The following is a 9678-nucleotide window of genomic DNA, read 5'->3' as shown; positions in this document are numbered from 1 at the left end:
GTTCCTAAATATTTGTCTTTTCAGAGATTTCAAATGGACTACCACATACGGATGTATATAGACATATTTTAGAGTGTAGATTCACTCATTTTGTTCCGTATGTAGTCACTTGTTGAAATCTATAAAAAGAGAAATATTTAGGAATGGTGGGAGTATGATATAGAAATCAAACAGGTGGCATTCACACAAAGCAAATCTAAACTAAGTTGATGACATATAAGATGTATAATGTAAGCAATGCAAGGTGCCATATGCATGATATGACCAACATCAGCATGCCAGGTTAGAGCAAACACCTCAGGTGGTAAACATGCGTGGTCGGCTCCTTCTGAATCTCTATCTGAACAATTATCTTCCTCTGGAATACAATCTGGAAATGCAGGAGGGGGGCACTTCGCCCACCATGGAGCGGCGTCTGCATGACATTATATTCGCATGCAACGGTCTTCTCTTTTTCTCTACATTTCAGTATGATTGTGTACAATATCTGACATGCATAATAAAAAAATAGTTAGATTTTGTAAGGCCTAAGGGGTGCATGCAAAAATCAAGACTGATGGTAGCAAACGAGTGGATGGATCCAAAACTAATGATAGCAGGTAGATTATAGCTTCAGTTTAAAAAGATAGACAATGGATCATCTATTGTTTGTTGCCCACCCAACATGAACCACATAGAAGACCCCAGATGAACCAGATAGTAGACATATACTATTTGTTGCTGGCTCGATATTAGACCCATGGGCAATTCAAAACTCGAGATTGAACGATAAAGTAGCGGGTAATTATAACCGATGTATAACGTAAGCAAACACGAAAGTCTGCGACCTCTCTTCCGAAACTGTGTAGTCCTCAGGTTCATCTGCTTAGTCGATGATGGTAATGCAGTTGGCGTGGCTGCCGGCAACGGGGAAGATGATCTGAGGCGGCGAAAGGAAGTCTGTAGGGGGATCTCTGCTGCAGTGAACGCTTCTGTCGATGGTGCACCTCAGGTGGGGTGGATGATGGCATGGCAGGAGCAGGACATAACACACAGAGTTTTCTTTGACGCCTATCTGAAAATGAAGTAAATCTGTATGGGCTCCTTAGAATTGGAGGATTCTATAAATGTAGGGACAGGAAAAACACAGGAATAGGACAGGAATGCACGTGCAAAACAGAGCATTTGGAAACATAGGATTTCAGTCAACCTGGGTGTTTGGCTCACATGAATTGGAAGAACAGAGGAATGGAGAAACAAAGTGATGCGACGAGTGTATAGCTTCTTTGGCATAGCCTTGTGGACCTCAGCATCATTGGTTTGGACGTGGAGGATGGTGATGATGCTGGTGTGACTGTCGGAGGTGGGGAAGAAGATACGAGGCCTCTGGAAATGGTGCCGAGGGTACTGCTCCGCTGTGATGGACGGTTTCGTCGTTGGAGCAGCTCCGCTAAGGTGTACGGCGACGAGGCTGAAGCATGACAAGACAGACAACGTTAATCTAAAGTGGGACCCTAATATCATCTGCAATAGATGATGTAAAATACATCACCAAAAAGTGCTAGATGTAAAACGCATCAGCCGCGCCACGGCCGCTCTAACAGATGATGTAAGTACTGTTCACTCTGAACTTAACTGAAAAAAATGAACTTCATAGTCGAAACTGAATTTTACTGTCGAAACTGATTGAACTAGTAACAGAGCATTGCAATAGATGTTTAGGGCGTTCAAGCACTAGTAGCAGAGAAGTGGTGATCTAAATCAGCATACGCTCGAGCAGGAACGCACTAGTAGAGAGCAAGTCGTGCAGTAGCACCGCGAGCGAGTGCTAAAGCAGCAACTCCTGTAGCTGACGGAGGTCATACAGCAGCAGCAGCAGCGCAAGCGAGAGCAAGAGCAGAGCAGCAGCACGAACGACAACAAGAACAGAGCCGCAGCGTGAGCGAGAGCCGGAGCAGCGGAAGCTACTGTCGTTGTGGAAGTCGCCACCGAGGAAGCAACGACATGGGGGAGAGACGTGGTGGATGATGTGGCCGGCGACGGCGCCGTCGATGGAGACATGCCATGTCTGCTCAGTATCGAGCACCGGCAGCCCCCTGAGATCGAATAAAAGATAAAATGCAACGGTGAGTGCAGAACCTCCTTGGTGGCGCCGAGTTGGCCTCGGCTTCATCGGAGGAATTGGTGAGGGTGTTGCGGTTCCAGTGGGGCAGGTCAAGACGGTGCTGTGGGGATTGAGGTGGTGCGATAGACGAGGCGAACGTCGGGGCAGCTCCTTGGAGGTGGAGGACGGGGCGGCTGATCTGGCGAGACGACAAGATCGACAACGGATCCTCATCCGATGTGGTGGATGAGGGATGGCGAGCTATTGCGGTGGACGACGTAGTCGGGGAAGAGTCTCCGGCTGGGCGGCGGTCGGGACGCCGATGGAGGAGCGTGGGGTTTCACGGGTTTTGGCGGCCTTGGTGTACGAATGGGGGGCGAAGGGGTAGGGGGAGCCAAGCTTAGGGACGCGCTTGTCCGAAATGTAGGGTAAGTTACCAGCGTACCCCCACTGGTTTTGACACCGCGACGTGGAGCTTCATTTTCGGCTGAGGGGTAGAAGGGGGATTTCGCGTGTCTGGGCTGCGGGAGCGATTTCGGATGAGGAGGGAGTTCTCGTGCGCGTCCAAATTTCGGGATAACAAGGCGCGGCGCGGGTTGAAGAAGCGGGAGTTTCAAAGCAGGTGAGACAAAAGATACTCGAGCTTGAAAATTTTGGGATAACAAGGTGCGGATTCCTTGTTCGGCAGAAAAAACTTAACGTGTCAAAAAACAATTCATACAAGACACAAGAGAGTCATGTCCCCTTTTACTATATTGCTATAGAAGGCATTGAAAAAACTACAAGAAAAATGTAAAAAAATTGGGAGAACAAGATTACCCTGCACAGTACCAAATCGATTCACACTTCCCTCAACAACAACAAAAAACAAATCAATTCCCACCAAAGAAAGAGTAATGTCCCTTTTTATATGATTACAAATGCCATGATCTCGAATTTCAATTTTTGAATCCACGTTATGTTGAATTCGAATATATTGTTAGGTGACCTTGCGGTTTATAATTGATGTAGTCGTACATTTTGATCTTCCATCATATATGAACATTTTACTCCACCATGTGAACATATATATTGTCGTCTACCATATGGACTAAATTTGAATCAATTTTCCTTATTTGAATACAATTGTTGTCAAGTTATACAATAATTTAAATATTATCTTGATAACAAAAAACATACATATAGCAGTAATCATATTTCACTATGAACTGCATGTACCATACGCTCTCCAATTCAAATATTTGTATCCATTTTATGTTGAATTCAAATCATAGTACATTATTGGTCTAGGTAGCGAGATGTTTGGGATAATCTAAATCCTGTTTTCATACGTATAATTTTTGGATGAATTGGGACAAGTTTTGGTATAAACCTCTTGCAAAACCGGAGATTCTCTCAACAAGCCTCATGGTTCCGAGAGGGAACGTGTCACCTTTGTGTGCGAAACGATATACGCTGCCTCCCCCTGATTTTATTTACAGAGGCAACATAGAACTATATGAGTGCCCTGTTAAATTTTGGAATTATTTCGGGTTCATTTGGCCTTTTTATACATTAATTGAGTTTCTGGACTTTTAATGTGCATAATCTAAATATGAATTGCATGCACATGCTCCGGTGCACCAAAGTGGGTTGAAAAATCACATGTGTGTCCTTGATTGAATTTCTAGGTCCCATGGAAGAAATGAGAATGAAATTCAAACATCTGGGCGTCATGACTCGACCGAGAACATCAAGAAACTTTGATTTTAAATTCATGTAAATCCAAAACTTACTTGGAAATCATGAAACCTGGCATGGTGTCATGTAATGGCACTAACATGTTGTGGTAAAAAATTGGGCCGATTTGGAAGCTCATGGTTCTAAGAGGGAACGTACCACCTTTGAGTGTGAAACGATATACGCTGCCCCCCCATTGAGTTTCTTAACAAAGGCAACATAGAACTACATTAGTGCGCTGTTAAATTTTGGAATTATTCCAGGTTCGTTTGTTGTTTTTTATACATTAATTGAGTTTCTGGTCATTTAATGTGCATAAGTCAAATTTGAACTACAAGCACATGCTCTCGTGCACCAAAGTTGGTTGAAAAATTACATTTGTGTCCTCAGGTGAATTTCTAGGTCCCATGCAAGAAATGAGAATAAAATTAAAACATCTGGGCATCGTGGCTCGGCCGAGAACATTGAGAAACTTGGTTTTAAAATTCTTGTAAATCCAAACACGTCTGAAAATCATGAAACTTGGCATGGATGTCATGTCATGGTACTACCATGTTGTGGTAAAAAAATTGGCCGAATAGGAACATATTTTGGTATAAGCTTTTGCAAACCGAAGCTTCTCTCAAGAAGGCTCGTGGTTCTGAGAGGGAACGTGCCACCTCTGAGTGTGAAACGATATACGTTGTCCCCCTTGAGTTTATTTACAAAGGCAACATAGAACTACATGAGTGCCTTGTTAAATTTTGGAATTTTTCTAGCTTCGTTTGGCCTTATTTACACAGTAATTGAGTTTTTGGTCATTTAATGTGCATAATTAAAATTTGAACTACAAGCACATGCTCCCGTGCACCAAAGTTGGTTGAAAAATCACATTTGTGTCCTCGGGTGAATTTCTACTCCCTCCTTCCATCTATATAGGTCCTAATGCATTTTTCGAGGCTAACTTTGACCAAACGTTAGAGCAATAATATATGACATGCAACTTACACAAAGCATACCTTTAATTTTTTATGTCAAAGGAGCTTCCAATAATATAATTTTCATAGTATACATCTCATGTGCTATTAATCTTGTCAATAGTCAAAGGCTGTCTTGAGAAACACATTAGGCCCTATATAGATGGAAGGAGGGAGTAGGTCCCATGCAAAAAATGAGAATAAAATTCAAACATCTGGGCATCGTGGCTCGGTCGAGAACATTGAGAAACTTGGTTTTAAAATCATGAAACTTGGCATGGTGTCATGTCATGGTAGTACCATGCCGTGGTAAAAACAATTGGCCAAATAGGAACAAATTTTGGTATAAGCTTCTTGCAAATCGGAGCTTCTCTCAAGAAGGCTCGTGGTTCTGGGAGGGAACATGTCACATTTGTGTGCATAATTCAAATTTGAAATACAAGCACATGTTCCAGTGCACCAAAGTTGGTTGAAAAATCATATGTGTGTCCTCGGGTAAATTTCTAGGTTCCACGCAAGAAATGGGAATGAAATTCAAAATTCTGGGCGTCGTGGCTGGGTTGGAAACATTGAGAAACTTAGTTTTTTAATTCCTGTAAATCCAAAACACGCATGAAAATAATGAAACTTGGCTTGGTGCCATGACATGGCACCAACATGCTGTGGTAAATTTGCAGTCCGATTTGCGAAGGCACACACATTAACAATCAACAAAGTCATTTTGGAACAAGTGTTGTCACGTTACAATCAGAAACACAAGTATTATTGAAACTGTAGGCGTTCTACTTACTAGTACCATTTACGTGCCGCCACGCGTCCCCTTTTTTTATTAGCTAGGAGGTGTCGTGCAGGGTAGCTATTTGAGTACGAGAGGCGTGCGATCAGACCCCTGCGCGTGGTTATCGGGAGGAGAGCCCTTTGACCTCCATCTGCCGTCCACCAATCTCCCAAGGTCTCCATTAATGGCGCCCGAGCCTTTGTTTAATGGCGTGGCTATGTCTCACTCGACTGAGATTTAAGAGAGAAAAAAGAAAATCTGAAAGCACAGATCTTGATGTAAGATCCGACGGACCAATATACCATATATACGACTTATAGCAAGACTGATGAATATATAAGGACGGTTAATTTTTTTGATCAAAGAAGGGCTTGCCCCTTCCGATTTTCATTACTGAAAACCACCACAATTCACAAGAAGTTCAGCACAACTCCAGCGTAACACGAAGGACTAAAAGCTACCAGATTGAAATCGCAACATCCCAAGAGGCCAACAAAGGCCAAACATCCACGCTAGAACCCAACATTTCACAACCGATGACACAATCCACATCCTAAACCAATTATTACAGCAAAAGAAACCAAGAAACTAATCTCTGCGGCGAGTGGCGATGAGCTCTTTTGTGTCCTCAAGACGCTGCTTGAGAACATCCATGGATTCCTCCACCAGCCTTTGGCGCTCGTTGCGAAGCATGTCATTCTCGTCCATAAGTTTCTTGACGATGACATTGGTCCTCTTCAACAAGGCACTGGTCTCCTCCTACTGGTCTGCACTTTGAACGATCTTCTCCCTCAGCAGGTCATGCTCGGCCCGGAGCCTCTCATTGCCCTCCCTTAGTTGCCGTATGACGCCGATAGCCTGTTCAAACGAGGCTATCATGTCGTCCTGCAACCTCGCCGAGCCAGAGATCTGATCCATTTGGCTATGTACGATCGCATGCATGCGCTTGTAACAGTCGTCGCTTGCCCGCAAGAAATTTTCCCAGGCCACCGCGGCGCGGCGGGACATCTCTGCTGCATTCATGGCACGGCGGGACATCTCTTCTGCTTCCGCGGCGTGGCCAGACTAGTCTGCTGCATCGACGGCGCGGCGGGACCTCTGTGCTGCTACTTCTACGTGGCGGGACATGTCGGCTGCTCTCGCAGCGAGGCGAGAGATCTCTCGTGCTTCTGCTTCCATGCTCGCCTCTCCCTAGTGGCAATCTCTCAACCCAGAACTCACGCTGGCCATGGCAGACGCAAGGGAAGGATGCGGAATGACTTGTTTGTTTTTGTGGATGAGGAGTAGAGGAGGAATGTGTAGTCATCTTGGCATACTAGTATTTATAACCGAGTACTAATACGCTCCTAAGTGGGAAACCGTTTAGGTTCTGATCGATGTGAACAGGTTTGCAATTCAATATAGCATGGAGTAATTTGGAATGTGATGAGACGCAAGCTCAAAATTTATTGACGGTTCTAGTTTCGAAGTGCGACACTATTCCTGGATGGAGTACTTCTTTTTCTACTCCCTCCTTTCCGGTTTTATAGGGCTTATCTCAAAATTTTAGTTTTTCCATTTTATAAGGCTCAATTTGGTTGATCCCCAACACATGTTCAGATTCCAAGGTGCACCAAATCATTGCATGCAAGTATTAAGAGAAAATTGACCAATGCATGTACTTTATGCATGCATGCATTGCAATTAATGCATTGATAAACATAATTTTTTGAGAAAAACAAGAACATTAATTAGGTGCTTTTGTAAACTACAAAAAATATTCCACCACTCACCATCTTGGTTGGTGAGATTTTTGAATTAAGCCCTATAAACCAGAAAGGAGGGAGTACTGCTGTGTACATGCAATAACTGGCACCGTCGTATACATATCTTACGGTTAACGGGGTGTTCGACAGGAATAGCCGCGTGGCGAGCTCTAGGCTAGTCTTTTTTTCAGACGCATTAAACCTATCTCTCAGGACTTCTCGCACGCACCATCGTGCCACCCACAAAAACTTGTACTCTGTGTTTAGTAGTATGTTATACAGGAAGAGAAGAGGTGGACGCACGCACGCATCCTCTCACACATGTGTCTGTTTTTTTCTCGAAAAGGAGGATGATGACACCCGGCCTCTGCATCTGGGAGTTACATACGCAAATTATTGAAATATATCGAGTGAAGTGCTTTCATGTGTCGCGTCAACTCATACATCAACGAGAAGTTCGATTATCCTCTCCCTCGCGGACTTAACTGCACCTGCCTTTGGCTGTATGACAGGTTGGCCACACACCTGTCGGGCCCACCTGTCATACACGCAAAGGAAGGAGCATCCCTCCCTCGCCCATGAGCGTGGTGGATGGCAAGACTAGGAGAAGCTTTCGCTACACGCTCTCCCTCCCGCACGCGGTGGACACGTAGCAGTTCAATCGGTGTCAGATGGCCAGAAGCTTACTGTAGTACTCCTCCAGTGCAGTAGTATTCCATCATTGTTCGACTTCTCGAAGAGGCGAAGAGCCAAGCACAGCTCGGATGCTCGTGTGGCAGTTTCATGTGTAGAGTAGTCTAGGATAGCGTGTACCGTGCCCGTAAGCTTAAAATCGTTGGGGTCGACTCCATGCTATGTGGTCGTCTCGAAGTTTTTTAAAAAAATTAAAATTGTCTTTTGGCCCTACCTGAAAAATGACGCGCGTACTGCCCGGGAAAAGCCCCTCCCTCAACTTTTTACTACGCGAAAATAGTTCGAGCTTGTTCGTTCTATATAAATACAATACTTACTGTATGTTTATTTACCCGTGGGGTTGTTCAATGAATGGAGGGGCGGGGAGCACAAGTGAACAATAATGTAGTACTACTAGTAGTAAGTAGGAGTCGTATAGTAGTCACCTTAAATAGAGAGTTTCTTTTCTTTAATGCCACGTACACAAATTGAAACGCTTGTCGTGGAGAGAAAAAAGATAATCACTCCACTATATATGGACGCAGGGGACCGAGCGCTTGCTTTACTAGGGTTGCCCTCTTCATTCTCTCATCCTCTCCAGATATAAACAAGACAACGGTAGCGACATTTTCTCTCTGCTCTCCGCTGGTCACAGATCCGGTCGGATCCCTTCGGCCGGTGTGTGTAGAGGACTAAAAGGTGCATCGTTCACGCGGTCATCACCGCACTGGAGGGGGCCGATCCTCTGCCCGTGCCATTCTCTCCGACACAGCGTCGGCTCGGGAGGTCCTCTGACCCTTCTTCCTCCCTGCCATATTGTCCGCAGATCCGACCTGCCGCTGGCGACATCCCGGCGACCCTCAGGTATAAGTTCTTCGAAAGAGGCCTTGCTCTAATGCCCCAACTCCCCACGTGTCTGCATGTGCATCTTTTTCTACTCCCTTCAGCTCTCCAAAGCCACCTAAATTTTTAGTATTATTAGAGGAAAAGCTACTTCATGCATTCGAATCTAGGGCTTTGTTCAAACAACAAAGAAAGGGGGGAAAGTTGTAGCATGAATCTAGGACTTGATTCAAAGAGGAAATAATATGGTGAAAGTAGTAGAGATCGGATACCCAACCGGTTTATTGGTTGAAAAGGGAAATAATGGGAAAACGCAGTACAAACTGGATAAGGAACAGATCTATTATTGGTTGAAAAAAGGATAGAAAGTGGCGGCTGGTGGACAAGTCAACAGAGTATGTCCAGGATTAGATTTGCTGCCATCACATAGTAAAAGGTCTCCGGGATTAGATTTGCCGCCCTCACATAGTAAAAGGTCCCAGGATTAGATTTGTTGCGCTCACATAGTAAAAGGTCTCAGGATTAGATTTGCTGCCCTCACATAGTAAAAGGTCTCTAGGATTAGATTTGCAGCCCTCACATAGTAAAAGGTCTACAGGATTAGATTTGCTTCCCTCACATAGTAAAAGGTCTCCAGGATTAGATTTGCAGCCCTCACATAGTACAAGGTCTCCAGGATTAGGTTTGCTGCCCAGCAACTGTTTACTTTCTATCTTTTTGTGCAGATAGGGATATCCATTTCACCTTGTTGCTATTGTGACCTTTTGGTGAACTGCACAAAACACTTTTTTTGGAATGAGTGTCTTGTGCAGTTCAACTAAAATGTCACGTGGGCAACATCTCTCAATTTTGGTGGAACTGCACAAAATGGTGATTGGAATT

Source organism: Triticum dicoccoides, chromosome 2A (genome assembly GCF_002162155.2).
Source record: "Triticum dicoccoides isolate Atlit2015 ecotype Zavitan chromosome 2A, WEW_v2.0, whole genome shotgun sequence".
In the NCBI taxonomy this organism is placed as follows: Eukaryota; Viridiplantae; Streptophyta; class Magnoliopsida; order Poales; family Poaceae; genus Triticum; species Triticum dicoccoides.
The sequence above is the reverse complement of the archived record's forward strand: the minus strand, read 5'-3'. Positions refer to the sequence as shown.